The sequence below is a fragment of the Rhinolophus sinicus genome, chromosome 15 (genome assembly GCF_057876585.1).
Source record: "Rhinolophus sinicus isolate RSI-liver-muscle chromosome 15, RSI-T2T, whole genome shotgun sequence".
In the NCBI taxonomy this organism is placed as follows: Eukaryota; Metazoa; Chordata; class Mammalia; order Chiroptera; family Rhinolophidae; genus Rhinolophus; species Rhinolophus sinicus.
Genome location: NC_142515.1, coordinates 89,828,486 through 89,851,347, shown reverse-complemented (window position 1 = coordinate 89,851,347; position 22,862 = coordinate 89,828,486). Strand labels below are relative to the sequence as shown.

At 46.8% G+C, this 22,862-nt stretch overlaps 2 long non-coding RNA genes across 3 annotated transcripts; both read left to right on the top strand.

Moving 5' to 3' along the window:
• Nucleotides 1–7,724: 7,724 nt before the first annotated feature.
• On the top strand, nt 7,725–18,291 carry LOC148755260 (uncharacterized). Its single transcript, XR_016018822.1, has 3 exons — nt 7,725–12,321; nt 15,825–15,931; nt 16,555–18,291. It is a non-coding gene; the product is annotated as an uncharacterized LOC148755260 (long non-coding RNA).
• Nucleotides 18,292–18,785: 494 nt separating this feature from the next.
• LOC109454208 (uncharacterized) lies at nt 18,786–22,591 on the top strand. 2 transcript variants are annotated; one of them, XR_012498122.2, is made up of 3 exons: nt 18,786–21,095; nt 21,742–21,806; nt 21,973–22,591. It is a non-coding gene; the product is annotated as an uncharacterized LOC109454208 (long non-coding RNA). The 2 variants fall into 2 exon arrangements; XR_016019019.1 differs by having other exon boundaries at nt 21,742–22,591.
• The last annotated feature ends 271 nt before the right edge of the window (nt 22,592–22,862 follow it).

Here is a 22,862-nt window from a genome sequence, read left to right as displayed (position 1 = left end):
AGAAACATATTACGGCATGTTTACATTAAAGAGTGAACAGAAGGTAAGAAAGTGGGGACGCTGAATGCAGACCTGTTTTTTTTTTTTTTTTCCTAAGAAGGTGAGAATAGGAGAGGAGAAGAGGTAAGTTCACGATTACAAGTGGCGCAGATTTTTAAGACTGTAAAGGAAGTAGCAAGTGGAGGGGAGAAGCTGACATGTGAATGAGTGTGTGCCATTGAGACGGGAAGGGATGAGACCAAGGGCAGAGGGGAGGGTTGGCATTGAACCTGAAGACAAATACCTCTTCCACTAGGAAGGAGGAGGTGGATGTAAGTTTTCAACTCTTTTGGGTAAATACCAAGCAGTGTGATGCTTAGATGGTATGTAAGAGCACATTCAATTTTGTAAGAAACCACAAAACTGTCTTCCAAAGTGGCTGTACCATTTTGCATTGCCACCAACAATGAGTGACAGTTCCTGTTGCTCCACATGTTGCCAGTGTACAGGATTTTGGGGCATTTTGACAGGTATCGTAGTGGTATTTTGAGCAAAAACAGAAAGAAAACAACAACAACTATGTAATCCATTATGTGCCCATCGGCAGGTACTCCATGAATTAGTTAGTGGTTCCATGAATTGACTTGATTAGTGGTTTAACCTGAAAGAACTGGTCTCGCACGTGGTTCTATAAAGTCTGGCAGGTAAGGGAAGCAAGGCAGGTAGACAAGGACTGCCTGTCTACTAACTCTTCCTTTTGTATCTTAGCTGATGAGTGGCTGGAACACCTAGCTGGGCTTGCATCTCTTTTCCCAGTTTCTGACAATAGTGGGCTGTACAGCAAGACCCATGGCTGGCAAATACAGGGGATGGTGCTGCCCCTAAACTCTCAGTCCCCCTCCTTGCGTTAGGACCTAGAGTGCCCATCCACTTGCAATGAAGTCGTTGGTTCCATTCACCAGGTTGGGAGCTGGGCTGAGAAGAGCCCCTACGCTATGTTTTTACCAGGTGTCTAGGGATGGCCCTCACTTCCCTTGGGTTGGCAGCAAATCAATCAGTTATGTTACCTCCTTCCCTTGGGATTTCACAAGACCTCTGGGGGGAAATGACAGTTACAGGAAGTGTGGGGATGAGCCGCTGGCCATAGTCCCTCATGGTCTCTGTGGAGTGGCCTGCACAGTGGATGGCTCTGCTGTTTCCATGACAAGGTCAGGCACAGGAATCTTAGCCAAGGTTCTCAAGCCCCTGACACCACGTCTGTCTCCTGTGGAACACGCCCGGGCTTCCATTGGAGCTCTGAGCACCCTAGGGAACTGCAGGGATTGGGATTCAAGTCCTTTTGCTCAGAGTTACCCGCCTGTTCATCCCTACCTATGGCCCAAGGGCCTGGGGATCCTACCCTTGCCCTGCCCTGGTCTCCACTTGAACTCAATCTCAGTTGGGGTTGGTCATCCACGTGTGTAGTACACCTCCTGTTATTTTGGCTCTGAAACATAGTCTGATGTTAACCCCCATCATATAACCCCCATCAAACTTCCCATAATATGATGAGGCGCTGGAGACCAGACTCAGGACATGGTTAGCCAACTCCTTGGTGAGGGACCGGGAAACAGCCCGGTCCTTTTGTGTGTCCTACAGCAATGAAAATGAAAAGCACATGAATGTCTCAATACATTATTTGGCTACACCCTGCAGGTGGGAAACCAGGTTATATTTAACCATGACTTTTCCAACCCTATTTGGCCATATCGCTCCTTTCCCCCGTTTTGTTAACACCTGTATCAGTTAGGGCCCACAGGAAAGAGCTGGCACCCTCAAATGGGAATTATTCAAAGAGGGTTAAATTAGAAAAGGGCTACCGTGTTTCCCCGAAAATAAGACCTAGCTGAACCGTCAGCTCTAATGTGTCTTTTGGAGCAAAAATTAGTATGAGACCCGGTCTTATTTTACTATAAGACCAGGTCTTATCTATCATAATGTAATATAAGACCAGAGCTTATATTAATTTTTGCTCCAAAGGACACATTGAGCTGATGGTCCGGCTAGGTCTTATTTTCGGGGAAACACGGTTGGTACAAAGTGTGGGAGGGGCTAAGGGACATCAACCTGTGCCAGCAGCATTGGAGCTGTTACCCATCCATGCCGAAGAGCAAGGATCAAATGTGTCAGCCCTGTCGATCAGTATGTGTTCAAAGTTCCCCATCTACACCTCAGAGTACTTCTCCTTCTCCACCTTATCTCCGAGGTGTGGTGGGGTTGAGAGCTAGTTAGTACTGGGATTCTGCAGCCACTCTGGGCTTGGTCCCTGTCATATCTGCTCCCTGGTACCTGCAGGAGGTAAGGAACTTCAATGCTGCCTCAGGGCCTCAAGTTCTCCAAGCAGGTTCTTAATGGGATGTTCATACTCTGTAGGGATAGAAGGCGGAGTGAGAGGGTTTTAATGTCTGATGGCCACTCCCAGACAAGTAGGATCCCAGGACACAAGGTTCAGCCTGAGGTGCAGTGTCCGGAAGCCTGGCCAGGGCCCTGGGGTGGAGTCCTTTCTCTAGAAGCTCTGATGTCTGGAGCCAAGGGTGGTGCCTAGGAAGCAGCGTGCTTATCAGCAGACAAGTTGTCAACCTGGAGAATGAGGCAGTGAGGGAAGCTCTGGGTGTTAGGCGGGGCGGCAAGACCAGGCAGCCACATCGGACATAGGCGAGGGAAGGTGGAGTGAAAGCACCTGTGTGAGTCGGAGATCCTGGTTGCGGTGGGTTTTGCTCTGACCCACACGTGGGCAGGAGGAGAGCCACTCAGACTGCTGGGGTGGAGGGGTGCTGAGGCTCCTTTCTGCAGGGTTTACTACTGTTTCTGCAAGCATCTCTCTCTCTCTCTCTCTCTCTCTCTCTCTCTCTCTCTCTCTCTCTCTCTCTCTCCATAGTTCTTCCTCCTCCTCTCTCTGCCCTCTCCTTTCCGTTCGTTCCCCTTTCTCCTGCCACTGCTGTTTACCTGACCACCTCTGCCTCCTCCTGATCTTTTAATCTTGCTTTTCTTCTGTATTTCTGCCTCTTCTCCCCTTTGTGACACAATTTTGTATTAGGCTGTGCTATCTATATACTTTAAATCCCAGAGGTGTATTTCCTAATTGTATTTTTAGGGAAATAATTATGCAAGTTAAGATGATTAGATAATGAACGTGTTCTCTGGGCCTGGCCTCTTTACGAAAGGATGATGTTACTGTGATGGGCGTGGGGACCGTTTCCACTTAAGCTAGCACGGTGGTACAGCTCTTAACGGAGCACTTCAGAAACAGCTGGAATGTAACCACATCCCTCCCAGAGTTCGGCCAGAGAGCTAACGTTGGGAGCTGCATGTCCTGGGAAAATAACTGGATATTCGGTGCCTTTCAGGAGGGTAATGATCTGGATGCTGCACAACACGGCTGGGGGCTCAGGACCCCATGGAATTCCTAGATCTGCACGAACATTCTGAAGGCACTTGGAGTTTCTGAACATATGCACAACTTGTGCGTGTGTGCGCACGCACACACAGGCACACAGGGTAAGGTTATGGCTTCCCTCAGGCAGAGGGTTTTGTAGATACTAAATCGCTGAAACATATCAACTCTGGAATTGCTTCATTGCACACTGATGGCGGCCATAAGCTTCCTGCTTACTCCCTATTGACATATAAAAAATGTGCATGAGACACATGCTTTCCTTCTCTGTGTTCTGCTCTTGATCTAGCACCGGCTGCCTTGCAGGATGCTCCTGGCACTCCTGGGCCATCGCGGGTACCTGACACTCCCCCAGCATCCAGCAATGTGCCAACCTCCCTAGGCAGGAAGAGGCGGGGTGCTCTCAGTCTAAAGCCATGAGAGAGATGGTGGCGAGGCCCAGGGCCTGAGTCAGGAAGGCGAAGAGGGAAAGGTTCAGATAGGACTGCGTGTGTGGGGGAGCAGGAAAATGGGGCTAGGAAAACGTGCTTCTGTGTGGAACTGAGGGTCTGGGAGGAGTGATTGCTGGGAAGAATGAAAAGGGAAGGCAGACTAATTCTGGGAGTCTGTTTCTCTGCAAAGGGGGAACTTGGAGCCCAGAGAAGTCAAATCACATGCCCAAGGCATATGATCAGCCAGTAGGGGACAGTAATTCAAATCCAAGGCTCATGGTCCTTGCACTGCCCCCCGCCCACCACCCCTGCTTGGGGAGAAGGATTGTCACAGTTAAATTAACCCCTCCACGTCCTCAAGAAAGAGGACACTTTAAAGACCTTTCTGGCAAGAGGTGTCCACTGACACAGGTGCTGCCGCAAGGAATTTGTGATACAGCCTAGACTTTGACCATAAAAAGGGAAGAATTTCCTCCCCAGACTTAACCAGAGTTCCCTCACTAAACCTAAGCCCTTTGCTTTGTCCACTTTCCCATAACTGACACCGTACCTCAGTTGCCCCACAGGCGTCTGGACGGTAGGGCAGCTCCCTTTATCATCATCTCTCACAGGCAGCAAAGGAAGTGGTTTTACACTTAGTGTGACAGGGAGGACACGTTGCCTGAGGACACAGTCGAAGGAGGGAAGGCGGCGTAGATAACGGATTCCCACTTTTTGGACTTATTTACTCCTCTGAATTATTTTGAAATTATCAGGCAGCCCCAGTCTGGGTGCCCCTGCTTTCAGAATTTTCCCTCCACTGCAGCCTCCTGTGAGGAAAACCACAGAATTGAATTCTTCCATGAAGTCCTAGCTTGGGTCCTGACCACTCACCCACCTTTGCAGGCTCCTGGTGGTCCCAGCGCCCACCTTCACTGCAGGCAGGGTCGCTGGGGTCAGTAAATAAAAATACACACCTCCGTTAAACGCACATTTCAATACAAAAGCAAATACATATTGAGTGTAAGTATAGTCCATGCAATATTGAAGACACACAGTCTGAAAGTTTTTGTGATTCATCTGAAAGGGCCTGAAAAGATTTCATTTGGAAGTTCTGCAGCTTTGGATGCCATCAGCATGATTTCACTCGAGTGAGTCCAGTTAGATCAGAGTGAGAAGATGTCAAACTCCAGAGCCCTGGCACAGGTTTCACCATGTCACCCCTTTTCCAGCACGACCTGCCCCAGTCTCCTACACACCCCCTTCAGGCGAGACGGAAGTGCTGTGTCTGCAATATCATGTTCAAGCAGAAAGAGGTACACAGATGCGTTTCCAGAGCTGTGTGCACAGACCCCTTTTCTCTCAGTATCAGTGAGCATTCACTTTTCTGACTTGTAAAATAACACATGTTCATTGTTAAACTTTTGGAAATCATAGATCAATAAAAGGAAAAATAAACATTCCTTTGGAGCATATGAACTCTGGAGACAGACTGCCTGAGTTCAAATCTCAGCTCCAGCACTTACTGTGTGGTTTCAGGCAGTTTCCTTAACCTCTCAGTGCCTATTTTTCAATCTGTAAAATGAAGGTGATGATAGTGGATTAAATTAGTTTTTGATGACTAAATGAGTTTATGTACATTTGGGTGCTTAAGAAGTACCTGGTACACTGTAAGAACTGTATAAAAATTTGACAAATAAAATGTAAAATTCTGTCAACTAGAAATACGTATTACTGATGCCCTTTTAATGCATTTCTACGGATTCTATCATACAGGTTTATACTATAGATTTCCATACTGTGGCAGATTGCATTTTCCAAAGTTGGGCATAACCGTTCTCCCACCTGATACAAAATTCTGCAATGTGGTCTGGACACATCTCCATCGTGAGGTGGAGTGAATTTCTCTCCCTTTGAATGGGGGCTGTCCTTAGTTGTCTGGTCAACAGAATGTGGTGGAAGTGGTGCCTGGGACTCCCAAGGCGGGGTCAGAGGAGGCTTGTGGTTTTCGCTTCCCTTCTCTGGCACCCTCACCCTTGGGCACTTCCTCTGGAATCCACCCTATGCCAGAGGAGCCCATGGCACATGGTAATAACTAGTGTTGGTGCTTTGCTCAATGCCCCAGCTGAGCGGCCGGCTGGCAGCCAGTGCCCCCTGCCAGCATGTGGGAGTGGGTCAGTCCTGCCGGGCCTTCAATAACTGCCGCCCTGGCTGCCATCTGCCTGCAATGGGATGAGAAACCCTCAAGCAAGAACCACGCGACGGAGCTCAGTCAAAACACAGAGCTGTGGTCATCAATTATCGCTTGGAGCCACTCAGCTATGAGAGGGTTTGGTAGGCAGTGATAGAGAACCAGAAACATGTCTGATGAAAATACTCAAGATCCTGAATTGTAAATACGGACCCAAGGGTCTTCTATCTGTAGTTTCATCATTACTTTCAGAGAGAAGGGACGTTTTCAAACATCTGAGGGGTTCAAATTCGAGCAAATACATTCCTTTCTCTTTGGACAAGTTAATGACCAGCTAGGCTTGAGTCCTAGGTCATTCATGTTGGAAGACAACCTAGAGATCATCTGACAGTTGCGTGTCTGCCTGTTTGCTTTCCAGAGGAGAACTGGGGAGGTGACTTGCCCAAGGTCACCCAGATGCTAAATGACAGAGCCTGGGCTAGACCCCTGGTCTCCTGACTCCTAGCTCCATGTTCTGTCATTACACTGGGCACCGTGTTTATACTAATGTTTAGGGCAGGGTAGAACTGGGAGTTTCCAAAGGCCTGATGAGAACGATGAAACGGGCTGGGGTCCTGAAGTCCTCTGGGCTCTTTCACAGCTGTGTCCAGCCCATGCTTCTGGGGAGCAAACAGCTTCTCTAAAAAGTGCCGTTTCATGCTGTCTGGTGAGAAAACTGAAATGTGGTGTGTCAAAGCCAAGTCTGTGGAGAAAGGGCCTCCGTGGGGGAGCGGCTGTGCTGAGGGTCGGGAGGGGTGGCTAGCCTCAGGACACCTGCTGTCCTGGGATCGAGAGGGACTGGCAAGAGTGAGGCCCATGGTGAGAGTGGCCCCTGGCCTGGGCAGTGAGAGTCAGTGCGGGGGACTGTCCCCAGGGTCTCCTGCTCATTACCTTTCATATGAGTGGCTCACATTCAAAGACTGGCGGTGCTGGCTGATGCAGGAGGCAGTTGATCTTATCCTGGGAGGAGGCAGGCTTCAGAGAGAGAAGCTCAAAGAGGAGAGAACATCAAGATGCTTGTTATGGGTTAAACTGTGTTTCTCACAGTCCATAGGTTGAAGTCCTAACTCTTAATGCCTCTGAATGTCACCTTATTTGTAAACAGGGTTGTTGCAGGTAGAATCAGTTAAGATGAGGTCATGCTGGAATAGGGTGGGTCTCAAATCCGATGAGTGGTGTCCTTAGGAAAAGGGGGAAATTGGACACTGACCCACACACCGAGGAAACATCGTGTGACGATGAAGGCAGAGTCCGGGATGGTGCTTCTACAAGCCAAGTAACATCAAAGATTGCCAGAAAACTACCAGAAGCCAGGAGTGAGGCAGAGGACAGATTTGCCCTCACCGCCTTTGGGGGGAACCAATCCTGTCCACACCGTGATCTCAGATTTCCAGCCTTTGTTACTGTGAGCGAATACCTTTTTGTTGTTTAAGCTGCCCCATTATCATACTCGGTTATGGCAGCCCTTGGAAATGCATATAATGTTCTACAGGTCAATGCTTAGCGTCTTGAGATAAAAAAGAAAAAGATGAAAGGGGCAAGAGAATAATTGGTTGGAAGGGGGAAGGGTGGGTGGGGGTGACCTTGGCTTATGGAAAACTCCATTGGGAGAATCACAAAGCAGGCCTCTGGACTTCTGGAGCAAAGTCATGCCACCTGCAGTGGAGAATTATACACTTTTTGAGACATAACTCTTGGCATATTATTGGGTCCTGGTAGAGACAGAACACTTAGCCATGAACATCAAGTGACAATGCATCTGGAAATGCTTATTATGAGTTGCATTCTGTCAGACCTGCCAAGTTATAAAGTCAGACAGGTCCAGCAGGCGTCCACTGTGGTGTGGAAATATTCCATCTCCAGTTGAGCCTGAGTAGGGCCAGAAGGCATGCCTAACTGGCAGACCTCCTTGTCACCCACCACTGTTAGACCAGTTCCCTTTACCAACTTGTGCCTATGACCATAGAGGAGAATCCCGCAGCTGGAAGAGAAGGACAAAGACCGAGCTTGGTTTACAGATGGATTAACTCAGTACGTGGGTGCAAGTCAAAAATAGACAGCGGCGCTGCTTTCCCCCCACATTTAATGGTGGCCCTCAAAGACAGTAGAGAGGAAGCATCTTCCCAATGGGTAGAGTTGCAAGCAGTACATCTGATCATCTACTTTTTATGGAAGCAAAAGTCGCCTAAGGTGAGTGGCCAATGACCGATCCAGGGTCAGAAAGGATAGGGAACAGAGGATCACAGGCGAGAAGGTGTGGGGAGAAGCATGTGTTGGCATATGGGAGTGGGCATGAAGTGTAAAGACTTTTGTGTTGCTCTCACCAGGAAGTGCATCTGTATAAACACTCACCAGGGACTGTCTGCTATCAACTGGACAACTAAGTAGACAAAATCACTTATTCTATTGACATTAGCCAGCCTTCGTCGTCAGCCACCCCAGGCTGGAGTGCCATGGTGTCAGAGAGGAAGACACGTGTGGGCCCAACAGCATGGACCCCCCCACTCAACAAGGCTGATCAACTACTGATGCTTCTGAACGTCCAAACTGTTAGCAATTCAAACCGATTCATGCAGGCACCATTCCTCAAGGCAACCAACTGGCCACTCAGTGCCATGTTGACCACATTGGCCCCCTTCAATTCTGGAAGGGCCAGTGGTTCCTTCTCACAAGGATCCATACCATTGCTGGGGATGAGTTTGCCTCTCCTGCCCTTGAAACCTCAGCCAGCATTATTGTGCAGGTCTTCCAGAATGGCTGGTCCATCGGCATGGAGTCCCACACAGCACAGCATCCACTTCACAGTGAAGAAAGTATGAGAGTGGCACTGTCACTCGAGGATCCACTGGTTTTATCATATACCACATCACTCAGAGGCAGTCGTCCTCAGGCAATACTGGAGCAGCCTTCTATAGGCACAATGGAAGCCCTAGCTTAGAGGGATGGGTGCCATCATTTGGGATGCAGTGCATTTTTAAAATCAGTGACCCTTATATGGTGCTCTGTCTTAAAAAAAAAAAGTGATGCTAAGGTCCAGGAACCAAGGACCAGAAGCAGGGATGGCCCCATTTACCATCATGCCAATGACCCACGGGACGTTATATGCCTGTCCCTGCAACTTCGGGGTCTGCAGGTTTGGAAGTTCTGATTGCCCAAGGGGTGCACCCTTGCCAGGGGTCACAGCAAGTATACCATTGAGCTACAAGTTACGGCTCCTGCCAGGGCACTGTGGACTCATTGTGCCCAGAGACAGTGGGCAAGCAGGAGAGTCATCATACTTATAGGAGCAAGTGGCCTTGACCAGCAGGAAGATGCAGATCTGCTTTTATACAATGGTGGCAAGAAAGAATGCATGTGGAATCCAGAGGTTACGGACTGAATGTTTGTGTCCCTCACCCCACCCCAGGTTCATATGTTGAAGCCCTAACTTCCACTGAGGCTGTATTTGGAGATGGGGCTTCTTAAGAAATAATGAAGATGAAATGAGGTAATAAGAATGGGGTCCAGATCCAATAGGATTATAGCTTTATAAAAAAAGACACCAAAGAGCTCTTTCTCTCTCTTCTTGTGCATGTACCAAAGAAAGACCAGGTGAGGACAAAGTGAGAAGGTGGCCGCTTACACCCAAGGGCTGCGCTCTCACCAGACACCAATCCTGACGGCACTTTGAGCTTGGAATTTCAGTCTCCAGAACTGTGAGAAAACAAATTTTCATTGTTTAAGTCATCCAGCCTATTTTGTTATAGCACCTCAAGCAGACGAACACATCAGGTGATGCACTTGGGTCTCTCCTGGTACTCCATTGCCTCATTGTAGCTGGGAATGGACATATGCAGCCCCCCTGGTCAGAGAAGAACGATTACATGGGTTCATAACCCTCAGGAATGAAGTTTTGGGCCTAACACTCAGAAAAGTCACCAAGACCTGCCAAAGTTTGTGAGGCATTGCTGAGGCTGAGGGTTAGGGATAGCAGAGAAGGGAGAGGATGGTATTAGTTGTGGCCCCAAGGTCAGTTGCAAAGATGGGGGCAACAGTTCATCCCATTAACCTCCCTCTTCTTGTTCTCCTTTAGGAAAAAAGGTCCACTGGAACCATGGAGGAGCTGCTGCTCAAATTTGTGCGGACAAGTAGATATGCTTGGTGCAGGGTGGGTTGTAGTAGCTATGAGAAAGTGTCTGGTGGACGTCCAACTACAGGGTGCAGATATGACGCCAGCTGCTGTGCTGTAAAGCCCATCAGCACATTTTCACTGAGGCCCCATTCTCATGGGCTGTTCCCAGCCAATGAATGAGTGGCAAGTATAGTAAGGAAAGTCCCCTCTTGGGAGACGTGGGACCCTCTAGTGACGGATACTGGGTTTGAGGACTCCTGAACTTTCCTTAGACTGTGTCATCCTTTAGGATTCTTCTACCCAACTTTCTGTTCCTCTGTCTGTCCTTTAGCGTCAAACTCGATTCATTAAACCTGTCTGGTTGTTCTTCCAGCTTTACCTGGGCCCCTCCCTATATCCCTTTGTTGATATTTCTTCTAAAATATCCTTGAAAGTTTGATCTGGTCTTGGTATCTTCTTCCCAGAAGACCCAGAATAATACAGTTCCTCTAACCCTTGCTCATACCTCTATAAACAGACCTTCTATAACACATCTCTTCAAACATCCCAACCTGAGTGGGACATCTGTTTCCTTCTGGGACCTTGACTTACATAGATTGCTACAGACCATAAATGCTGTAAGCACTTCAAAGAGGAAAGGGCAATGTTGGATTGTGTGGTGAGAATAAGCAACAAGGAAGAAATGGGTTGTGAAATATGTGATTGACCAGAGGTTGGAGGTTGGCATTTCAGATCGGGTGTGTGTGTGTCCACAGCTGCATAAGCAAAGGCACTGGGGCAGAAACATGCACTTATGGCAGCGTCTGTCCAAGAGTCCACACTTCTTTTTAATGAGTTCCCACTGTCCTATGGGCGTCAGCCCACAGAATGCTCATTTCTCCACCTTCATTACTTGGAATCTCTGAGGAAGCTTCCTCCTTCCCTCTGTTCATCACCTCACTACATGTGTCTTTCTAAGTGCATCTAGGAGCTCTTGTTTGACAAGATCTGAGGCCATGGCCAGGGCCAGATGGACTCCATGGGAAGCATGCGGGAAAAGGGGGACAGGAGTACAGGGAAGAATCAGTGCCCTGACATTCTGAGGTCCAGGGCTCAGGATATTGGAAGCATTGGCACTGGATAGCCCCACTTCTTAGAGGCCAGCAGTTCCCTTCAGAGTTCAGAGGGTGAGGCAAGCTTGGTTCGACCAGGAGCACAGAAAAACAAAAGTCGCAGACAGCCAGGGACTATACAGACCTTCTGACAGAGGCTCCTATAGTCATACCCAGCCTTCCCTACTAAGCTGCGGAAACCTGTATTCTGTTTATTCATTCATTCATTGAGCACAATTACAGAGTTCCTACCATGTGCCAGGAATTATTGTAGACACTGGGGATGCACTATTAAACAAGACAGATAAAAGTCTCTGTCCTCATGGAGCTTATATCCTGGTCGGGAGAGAGACAATGAATATACCAACCAGTAAGACAAATAGGAGGTCAGAGGGTGGGAAGTGCTATGGAGCAAAACGAATCAGGGAGAGGTTGACGACTGCTCACGTGTCCAGCTCGGACAGCCGCAGGAGGCCTGGAAGACAAGGCAACGTGGGACAGAGATTTACAGGAGGGGAAGGAGCAAGCCTGTGGGTTCCTTGGACAGTGGTCCATGCAGTGGAAAAAAGCGTGTGCAAAGACCTGGAAGGAGGGGTGTTCTTGGTGCTCTCATTAACATCTGTCTACTTAACGTCCCCATACTCGGCCACCAGCACACAGATAAGCTGCTAATTTGCAGTCTTGGCGTTCCAGTGGCTTGCATGTCCAGACTGTGTCAATGTTATCTAACTGTAGCATCTAAGAGGCAAAAACAGTCATTTCTCAGTATGGCCTCAGGCTTGAAGTCCATCATCTCATGATCTTCATGAGGTTCAGAGGCAGATAAGGCTCCTCGAGTGTAACTCTTCTGTGCATTCTCTCTTGACCCAGACTTTGAACTACCAAAGGACAAGTAGTACCCTAGCTTTTGGAATTAAAAAATTTCAGTCCTGCATCACTTATAGGCTGCAGGACACTGAATAGTAACTTAACCTCTGAGCCTCTGTTTCTTTATCTAGAGGTGAAGATGAAAGCAACATCTACCACACGTACCAGGAAGGAAATCATATGAGACCATGCGTTTTAAGGTATTTATGAATGCTTGGCTTTTATAGAGTACAAATATAGTAACTGGACCAGTAACTGGTCTATTTTTGGATATTTTAGTTACTATTCATACGTAAAAAACTGTACCAAAAAATTAGTGGCTTAAAACAACAATCACTTATTTGCTTACGATTCTGAAATGTGGGCTGGGCTTAGCTGGGTGGTTCTTTCCGGGTGTCACTTTTGTAGCCGTTGTCATGCACAGCTCAGCTGGGGCTAGATGTCCTAAGATGGATTCACTCACGTGTCTGGCCTCAGTCACATGTTCTCAGCTAGGCCTTTTGTCTGGGGGTGTCTTCATCTCCTCTACATGGTTTCTCTTTTCTTAGCAGGATAATCGTGTCTTTCTTTCTTTCCTTCCTTCTTTCCTACCCTCCCTCCCTCCCTCCCTCCCTCTCTCCCTCCCTCCCTCCCTCCCTCCCTCCCTCCCTCCCTCCCTCCCCCTTCCTCCCTTCCTTCCTCCCTTCCTCTCTCTCTCTCTCTCTCTCTCTCTCTCTCTCTCTCTCTCTCTCTCTCTTTCTTTCTTTCTACATGTTTACAGCCACTTTTCTAGAGTATGAGAGCAGCTGCTGTTAAGGTTTTTGAGGCCTGGGCTCTGAAGTCACACATCACTTTTATCCCATTTGATTGGCCAAAGCAAGACAAAAAGCCAGCTGAGATGTAAGGGATGGAGAAACAGGTTTCACTTTGCAAAGGAAGGAGTTGTGAAGTCACTTTGCAAAGGGGTGTGCCACATGGATGGAAGAAATGGGCCATCTTTAGAAACAATATACCACAGTCTATTCTTTGGCTGCAGCAAATCATTCTCCATCATCCGCAAAATGCACTCACCATTTCCAAGACCCCAAAAAGTTTTTATCTCATTATGGCATCGATTTTGAAATCCCTTATCTCATGATCTGCATCGGGTTATCACGTGGATAAGACCTCTCACGTATGGCTTATCATGTGCAGTTTCTCTTGATACAGAGATTTTGAACTTAAAAGACAACTATTCCCATCCCCATACCCTTAAAACAGTAGTGAGACAGGAACTGGGAAGACCCCATAAACACTCCTATTTAAAATGGAGAGGATGGAAACCACAAAGCACTCACTGGTCCACAGCAATTATGAAGCCCAGCTGCTCACATGTTGTCTTCCCCTGTATAGCTCACAGAATGTTCTTTTTTTTTTTTCTTTTTTCTTTTTAATTAGTTTTTAGAGTTCATTGAACTGTTTGTACCTTTTAGACAAATTTTATCCTACTTTTTTTTTTTTTTTTAAGATTTTATTGGGGGAGGGGAACAGGACTTTATTGGGGAACAGTGTGTACTTCCAGGCCTTTTTTCCAAGTCAAGTTGTTGTCCTTTCAATCTTAGTTGTGGAGGGTGCCACTCAGCTTCAAGTTGTTATCCTTTCAGTCTTAGTTGTGGAGGGCGCAGCTCAGCTCCAGGTCCAGTTGCTGTTTTCTAGTTGCAGGGGGCACAGCTCACCATCCCTTGCGGGAGTTGAACCGGCAACCTTGTGGTTGAGAGGGCGCACTCCAACCAACTGAGCGATCTGGGAGCTCAGCTGCAGCTCAGCTCAAGGTGCCATGTTCAATCATAGTTGCAGGGGGTGCTGCCCAGCATCCCTTGTGGGAGTCGAGGAATCGAACTGGCAACCTTGTGGTTGAGAGCCCGTGCTCCAACCAACTGAGCCATTCAGGAGGCAGCTCAGCTCAAGGTGCCGTGTTCAAGCTTAGTTGCAGGGGGCGGAGCCCACCATCCCTTGCGGGACTCAAGGAGTTGAACCGGCAACCTTGTGGTTGAGAGCCCACTGGCCCATGTGGGAATCGAACCATCAGCCTTCGGAGTTAGGAGCATGGAGCTCTAACCGCCTGAGCCACCAGACCGGCCCCACAGAATGTTTCTTGATTAGGGCCTGATTTTGTTCCCTGAGAGGGCTATCTAGTCAGTGTTCCTCTGTGGCATTGAGATCTTCCCTCTGGACTCTTGGTTTCATCCTCTGACATGTATTTTCTTTTCTGTAGGAAATTATCCATGTCTGTGACTAAGTAGATTTCTCAAACTGATTCTTGTTTACAGAAAGTGGAGGTCCAGCAGTCTCTTTCATTTTGAATTATCTCTTTTACTTTAAGCCTAACCTTGTAGTAATTTCACTGACAAAGCTCTCTTAAAATCTTTGGGGGTTTCCTATGAATCTTATTGGGATTCACTACATGCCCCCAAAACCTCATCCATAAATGTTTTTGAGACAGACCTTTCTAGTTGGGTGTGTCAAGCTGCTGTGGGACAATGCCCTCAAAATTCTCAAAAGTCATTTTTTTCTATCTGAGAGGGTCTCCTAAGCTCTTACATTCAGAGGTCTTACAACCATACCCTTGATTTGATCTTTCTGATCAGGCTATTCTTATCTGAGAATCTTTGCCTGGCTGAGGATACTAAGGATCCAAAACAGTTTAATTTTTTTCTAAATCAGAAATTCCTCCGCCCTCTATATTTCTTCTAAAATGTGCTTGGATACTGAACAGTTTCTTCCTTAGCTTATCTCTCTTTGGCAGTACCTTATCATACACAACTGGATGCTTTCAACATTGTGTCTAGGAATCTGCTTAGCTAAATCCATATGTTTATTAAGTATTTTATATCTTTTCAATTGCTGCTGGCAATGTTTCTACATAACATAGATTGTTCTTCTTCCATCTTCTAGTAACAATTTCCTCACTACCTTTGCAGCATACACTAAAAGATGGTTCACCACTTTTCCAGTCTTTGCTAACAACCTATTCACTACTTTACCAGCTCCTGCGTGCTGTCTTGTCCCAAAGCCAATGCCAAGTGTATCAGATTTTTGTTATGGCAGTACCCCTCTTCTAGATATGAATTGCTTTAGCAGTTACCTAATGCTGTGCAACAAATCACGTCATGTTTTTGTGGTTTCAAATAAGAACCATTTATTTGCTCACTCTTCTGTGGTTCAGTAATTTGGGCAGACTTAGCTTGGATGCTTATCTCTGTTCCACATGGTGTTGGCCGGGTTCAATTTTGTGCTTGCACTCAATTGTCCATTTATCTGGGAACTGGCTGATGGAGATGGCCTCATACACATCTTCCAGTTGGCTGGGGCTGTCAACAGAGGCACCTCTGTTCTTTTCTGTGTGGCCTCTCCAGCAGAAAGCCTGGACTTTCTACATGATAATGGCAGCGTTGCAAGAGAAGAAGCCTCAATGTACAAGCAGTTATAGACCTCTAGCTTGCATCACAGTTGCTGAAGTCCCATTGGCCAAGAAATTCACATAGCCAAGCTCAAAGTCAATGTGGGAGTGAAATGAACAAAGGAATTGATTGTGAGAACCATGATCTATTGAGGGGCTGTTAATGTATCAGTGTACCACACTTGGTTCCCTCATTGATCTATTCTTACTGACTTCCTGACTCAGATTGTGGCAGAGAATTCTAATGCTTACCCATATCTTGATCTTGTACTCTTTTTCTTCCAGGCTTACAGGAGGATTAAAATTATTGTGTTGTCCCTCCTTGCAGTGGGGTCAGGAGACCAGTGGGCCATGTGGGTTGTGAGTGTGTGAAGAGCTCATGTCATGTCCAGGTAGGAAATTTAATTGCTGGTGTGAACACCTCTAATCTCTCCATTCCTGCCATATGGCACGAACCCTGTTTCTGTTGAGGGTGTGCATTTCTAATGGCCTGGATAGGCAGCGGAGTAACAACCATGTGAAGCAGAGCCCCCATCCTAACCTTCACACTTTATCCCTGTACAAAGAGGTAACAGTTAAACTTTACTGTTTTAAACCATTGAGATGTGGGGTTTGTTGGTTACCTCAGCATAACCTAGCCTCTCCCGGTAGACACAGAGGCCTCATTACCTCCATGCTCTGTGGTCAACTGTAGCTCCCTCCTTGGGTACATTTCGTGGAGATTTAAGCAGCCAGAAAGGGATGCTACAGATAACTGAGTGTCTAATAAAGAAGATGGAGGAAAAGGGGAAGGCAAAGAGCACTGGGCTGATGACGAGCCCATTGCATATTTACCAAGCATTTATGGAGTGCCTCCTATGTGCTGGGTTCTGTGCACTGCCTGGGGTACACAGTGATGTAGTGAAATACAGGCCACCAGGGAAGCTGACATACAAACACGGGAGAGCCGTGAGTGCCACCGAGTGCTGGCACTGATTCTCTATTTCCTCCTCTAATTGGCTAATTGTCCCTGCAGGCAATTTCCATAGAGAAATTCCAGGCATGGCATCCGGGGTGGCAGCCTCATTGGAGTAAGTATGTGGCCAGCCTCCCAAGGTGACATCTTTGAAGGCCAGCACTCATCTGGATTCATAAGGTCTGTGATTTGTGTAAAAGCCAGTCTCATTACTTTATAATCACATATCAGATTCAATCTTACAGATGACAAATATGGGGACAAAACAGAGCTCTTCTGAGGGCTGCGGTTTGCAAATTTGAAGCAGTGACTGTGGCTGAAATGGGAAGGTACTTTTGAACATTCAGTGCCAGCTCAGAGCTGAGGGCCTTAGGAGGTTGGACAGCATTCACGACAAAGCTTTGAGACTCTGACATTGTAAAGTCGCAGTACAGTGAGGGATTAACCCATGAAATATTAACTTCTAATGAGTGTTGGTTCATGCATTTTAAAGGCAGATCTGCCGTGGAATGTCTGGGACCCACCAGGCTGAGCTGTTCAGGGCTGCTTGCGAGGCAAACAGAAGACTGGGCATTTGCTGAGGTCACACCCAGCAGGGGCGCTGCCAGTGAAGTTCAGGGGGTTCACCATCAAGGGGAAGCCAGGTGTGGCTTGTGGGTGGGGCAGAATTTAACTGTGTTTAGTTGGTATGAATTTTACTGTACATTTAACATCAGATATAAGGAAAGTTTTCTTCCCACGGCCTCTAATTTAATTTATTTACAGCCCACATCCTGCCAAGCCAATGGAAACATCAATCTTAGTCATAACTAATGCTCTTTCCTCCAACGCTATGCCCTCCTTGGCTTGTGAGTAACAGAATCTTGAAAAGGTGCAGACTATTTGCTGGGTACCCGCTGGTCTTTAGTTTCCATGAACATGTCCAGTTTTTAAGCCCACACGGTCCCTTGACGCTTAGCTGCCTCTGTGAGAACTGGCACATAAGGCCTTGGTTAAGACCAGGAGCCGGGTGCATAGGTTTATTCTCCAAGACAGGCATTTCCTGCAGAGATCCTGGCACCCCTGGGGGGATACGGGGGAATAGCAAATGCATCCTTGCTTCTCCGGAATCCACAGGTCCCCTCTTAGTCTTGTACGTCTTCCCAACCCTCTCTCAGGTCTGCCTGTGTCATGCTACTGTCCCCTCTGCTGTTTCCTCCCAAGCCCCAAGACGTATCCTTTTTTCAGACAATGCTTTTTTTTTTTTCTTTTTCCCCTTTTGGTCTCTAAGACCACACACTTTTAAAAAATATATATTTATTTATTTTCAGTTACAGTTGACATTCAATATTATTTTACATTAGTTTCAGGTGTGCCTCGTAGTGGTTAGACATTTATATAATTTATGCAGTGAAGTGGTGGCGCAGAGGTGGGGAAAAGGGAACCGTGTGCACTGTTGATGGGATTGCAGATTGGTGCAGCCACTACGGAAAATGGTTTGTAGTTTTCTCAAAAAACTGAAAACAGAACTACCGTCGGATCTAGCAATTCCACTTCTGGGTATTTATCCGAAGAAATCCAAAACACAATTTCAAAAAGATATATGCACCCTTATGTTCACTGCAGCACTATTTACAATAGCCAAGCTATGGAAGCAACCTAAATGCCCATCAATAGACAATTGGATAAAGAAGCTGTGGTACATATTTACAATGGAATATTACTCGGCCATAAAAAGGAATGAAATCTCACCATTTTCAAGACCACGCACTTTAAAAAACAATAAACAAAAGCCTTTTAACACTGCCCTCTGGGCAAAAGAAGCACAGTTTTCAGGACTCAGCGTCCAATTACCTCCTCAAGAGGACAATGAGGAAGTGGATAGTATCTCTCATTTTTTTTCTGAGTTTTTTTTTCAGCAAGCAGGAAGACCAAAATGCAATATATATATATATATATATATATATATATATATCATGCCAAAAAAATGTACACACATTTTAAGAGATTTTAACACTTTAGTCAACATTGGTCAAACAGTAGTTCACCTTAATCAGAAGTGTCTGGACGCTGATGGTAACCACTTTGAGCACCTCTGGTCATTGCTGAAGTCACACGTGACTTGTATTCATCTTTTGCTATTGGTATATATTAATAGTTTTTTCCTTTCTTAAAATGTGTATACATTTTTTCAGTACCCTCTGTGTGTGTGTGTGTGTGTGTGTGTGTGTGTGTATCTATCTATCTATCTATCTATCTATCTATCTATCTATCTATCTATCTATCTATCTATCTATCTATCTTCTATCCTCCATATCTCTATATAGGCGTTGAGCCTCGAGTGGTGGCAAATAAAGGAGTCATAGCACAAGCAGGGGTTGTAGATAATACATCAGAAATTAAATGGCATATAGAGCAGTCACTATGGCAGATGGAGAGCTCCTTCCAAGAACACAGAGACTCCAACAGGCCGTCTGTGAGTGGGCACCCTGGTGGTCATGGACCGGCTGGGATGGGCTTATAAAGAACCCCAGCGGAACGAGGCAGGCAGAGTAGCAGGGTCCAGGAGGACATGTCTCCTACTGACAAGATGCATATGGCGGCCATCGTACTCAGTGGCCTTTGCTGCACACTGACCCAGGGCCTGCCACGTGCCGGGCAATGCGGAAGTCACGCGGAGGGCTTGAGGAGTAGACAGAGGGAACTCGCAATGGGGTGCGTTCCAGAGGCAGAGGGAGGACACCGATATGCTGGCACAATGTCCCTCGCAGCAGGCAGCGCTGGGAGCTCCTGTCTGTGCTGAGGCTGAGGACCTGCCAGGAGACACCAAGGCAGCCACCCAGGTCAGCGTCTCAGAACCTCCCTCCGTGGTTCCCAAATGCCCCTGCAGACATGATTATCGTTGTCTTCAAGGGAACTTTTCTGAATCATGTTTCTTCACTTTCCAATTTGTTGTGAGATAAAAATAAATTGCCTTTTTCCTTTCCGATGAAGAGAACTTCACAGTGGCCATGAGGTCTGGGCTCTTCAGTTCTGGTCCTGCTGAAACCGGAAGGTGGAGTGTGAAAGGCCCTTGTGCCGTCCCCGTCCCAGCCACCCCTCAGCATCCATGTCACGTTCGGGCTCAGATAGAGGGGGCTGAAGTGGGGGCGGGGGCACCCCGTGTCCACAGCACAGACCGAGGAAGGCCCCCTCTGTGGGGTGGCCGGGCAGGCTCTCCCTGGGTCACTGGCCAGGCCACTCCTGGCTCCTTATTTCTTGCATCCTGGCTTTTTCGGTCTGGGTGTGGGTTTGGCCTTTGTCACAGGGCTCTTGTCTTTTACATTGGATCTCACTGCTTCTTCTTTTTTCATCTGCTTCTGGGGGACCCGCCTCTTGACTGTTTAACAAGGGTCCCCTCCTCCAGGGACAGTTATGTTCCTCCTACTTCCCCTCCCCTCTTCCTCCTCCTTCTTCAACTCATCTTCCTCTTTCCTTCTTCCTTCTCCGGCTCCTCTTCCTCCCCCTCCCCCTTTCCCTTCCTCTTTATCTTCCTATGTCCAGGATAGGTCTCAAGTTTCATAACTTTCCTGACCACTGAGGAACTCGGGTCCAGAGCCAGCCCAGAGTGGAGAAATAAGGATTTATCTATACCATCTATTGCGATAAGGCTATTTTAAATCCCCCTTTATGTTGTTGTGATTAATTAACTGGTTTACATGATTTTCAAAAGGGTCTAGAAGTGCACAGATAATCAGATCACAAACCATTGACAATGCTGTGAACGTCAGATTCAGGTTTCATCAATTGGACTCAGCGTTCCTTTTGTTTTAAGTTGGAAGATTGGTTCATGGTCACGTTTGGATAAACTTCTGCTGGTTAATTTCTCTCAATGCCTGGCTATTCCAATGCATTTGCGGAGTTACTGAGCCAATCTCCATTTTTGAGCCTGAAGGTTTTGACCGGTGACAATAAGTGGCAGAGAGAGCAAGAGACTCACTACCCAGTTGTAGAATTGATGGAGATGTCTCCTCTTCAGTCTGGAGCCGTGACGCACGTGTGGATACCCTATGACAACAGTGGATTCGAGCCCTTCTATCAATAGCATCAGTGCCCATAAGAGGGGTCAGAACTTTTGGCCTTTTTCTTGGGGAAAGAAGAGCGCAGGCTAGTTTCCAGGGTAACCCAGACTCCACTTCTCAGGGCCTCAGAAGAAGCTAGCCGGAAGTGGGACCTACGCAACTGGGATTCGGATTCTAGGCACAGAGTTAGGACACAATCTACCTTCTCTTCCTCTTCCAAGAAGGTTCCCTGTTCTCATCTGATAGAGGTTTGCAAATGTTTGTGTTTCAGCCTTGTACTATCTGCCTCATTCAGTGTTCTATTTATATGTCATTTTCTTTTTTTGGTTAATTTGTTTCAGAGAAATGAAACCCAAGCTTCCTGATGCAGCCTCAGAGCTGCTTCCCAATCACATGGGTGGCCAGGCTGAAGCAGGAAGAGGCCTGTCTGGCTTCAGCTCGTATTGCAGAGATGGAAGGTCAGAAACACTCAGGTCAGGGCAGATCTAAAAATAAAGACACTGGGGTCTCTTCAGAAGCCTTGGAGATTTCAGAGAGCAGACAGCGAGAAGCAGCTGAAAGGTGAGGCTCTCTTTGGGGCGTGCTGGGTCTGGCGAACCCTGGGTCTCTTTGTTTTTGTTACTCCTACAGTCCTATCAGTGACGTGAAGTCAAAATTGGTTCAGATATGTCTTTGTCCAACTCAGTCGCATGTGCTGGAGTTGGCTGGTTGCACTGGGAAGTAGGCATGGAGATGTGGGCTGGTACTAACTCTGATGCTTTTGATCAAGGGCAGAGGCAGACACTCTAGGAGCTTCTCCATCAGGGAAGGGAGCAGACGTGTGATGTCAGGACTAGAATGATCTATGGCCTGTTGCTTATTTATCCATGGTATATGCTGTAAAAGCCTCCATTATTTTTCCTTGTTGGTTGACTTTTGCGCCTCTGTGAGCTCTGACACTAAAGGCCAGAGGGTGTGTGGCCACTCTTACACTTGCAGTAATCAGTATGTTTCATGCCCTGTCACATAGAAGGCACTTAGTAAGTATTTGAGACTCTGGAATATAATTTCTACAACAAAGCAGCAAGCTTCTTGCCCCCTTTGTTATCCTCACTGGCTTTGGGGATCTACACTGAAACATCGAGATTGGCCCAATAGCTCTCCAAAGAGAAACCAAGAACTTTAAAAAAGTGTTTGATACATGTTTTGGATTACTGTCTCTTTTCAGGTTGTCAGACAGATGAGAAGGTGCTGTCTTCTCTTTAATGAGAGCGATGTTGACCCAGAAAAACTGTGAGTGGTCATGGCAGGATCTGTCCAGATCCACGATGTTGATTTGAGAGTTTATTTCTGGTTAAAAAAAAAAAAAAAAAAACTCTCTTGAAATTTTCTTACTTGGATCACGCAACCCTCTCCTTAAGTCACCCGTGTTCCTGTGTTTTCTGGATTGCCATTTTAGTGCCACATTAATGCAGATGTCTGATTGCAACAACTCGCCTCAGCTCAAGTTTCGGGAGCTCAGCCTCTCAGGAAACTGGGTTCTTTCTCCCTGTGGGCACCTCCTGCAGGAGAAGCAGTGGAAGGAGCAGGCTGAGACTCTTGACTCAAAGAAGGTGATTAATTATGAATCTCATCCAACTGCTCTCGCCCCATCTCTCTCGCTGTCACAGTAATGAAGAGCTGACAGTACAGCTGTTTTCAATGAGCATTGTCACCTGGGAAATTCGAAATTCTTTCAAAACATCATTTGAAGATCCATCTTCACACCCTGGTAGCAAAGTGTAATAAATCCACTGGATTCTTGAACGTGAAACCACTTGAGAAAGTATTAGAAAGGAACAAATTGTGTTACAATGCAAAGAACATAGGGTTTTGAGGCAGAAGATGTTTAATTTTGAGCCTTGGTTCTCCCAAACACTAGTTGTATCTTGTAGAGCAAGTCATTGGAACTCTTGAATTCTTCATTTCCTTAGCTGTAAAGTGGAGACAATAAATACTTAGTATTATTTAGTGAGAACCTGCTATTAAAAATTTGTAAACTGGAGACAATTAACAACTACAACTTATTGAATCCCTTCTCCGCAGCTGGGATGTGTTAATTTTGTTATCTGTATCTCGGTTTAATCTACTAAAGATTTGAGCAAAATCTCTCTCTCTCTCTCTCTCTCTCTCTCTCTCTCGCACACACACACACAATTCAAGAAAATAACATAAATAGGTCAGAGTAAAAGTCTGAAAGTAACAGAGGCAGGGGTAAAACAGGTACCCGGATTACATTTGGAAGCATCAGTGGATCTGTGTCTTATGCCTGTATCCCTCTGCCCCTCCCTCCAGGCCAGCCCTGCTCAT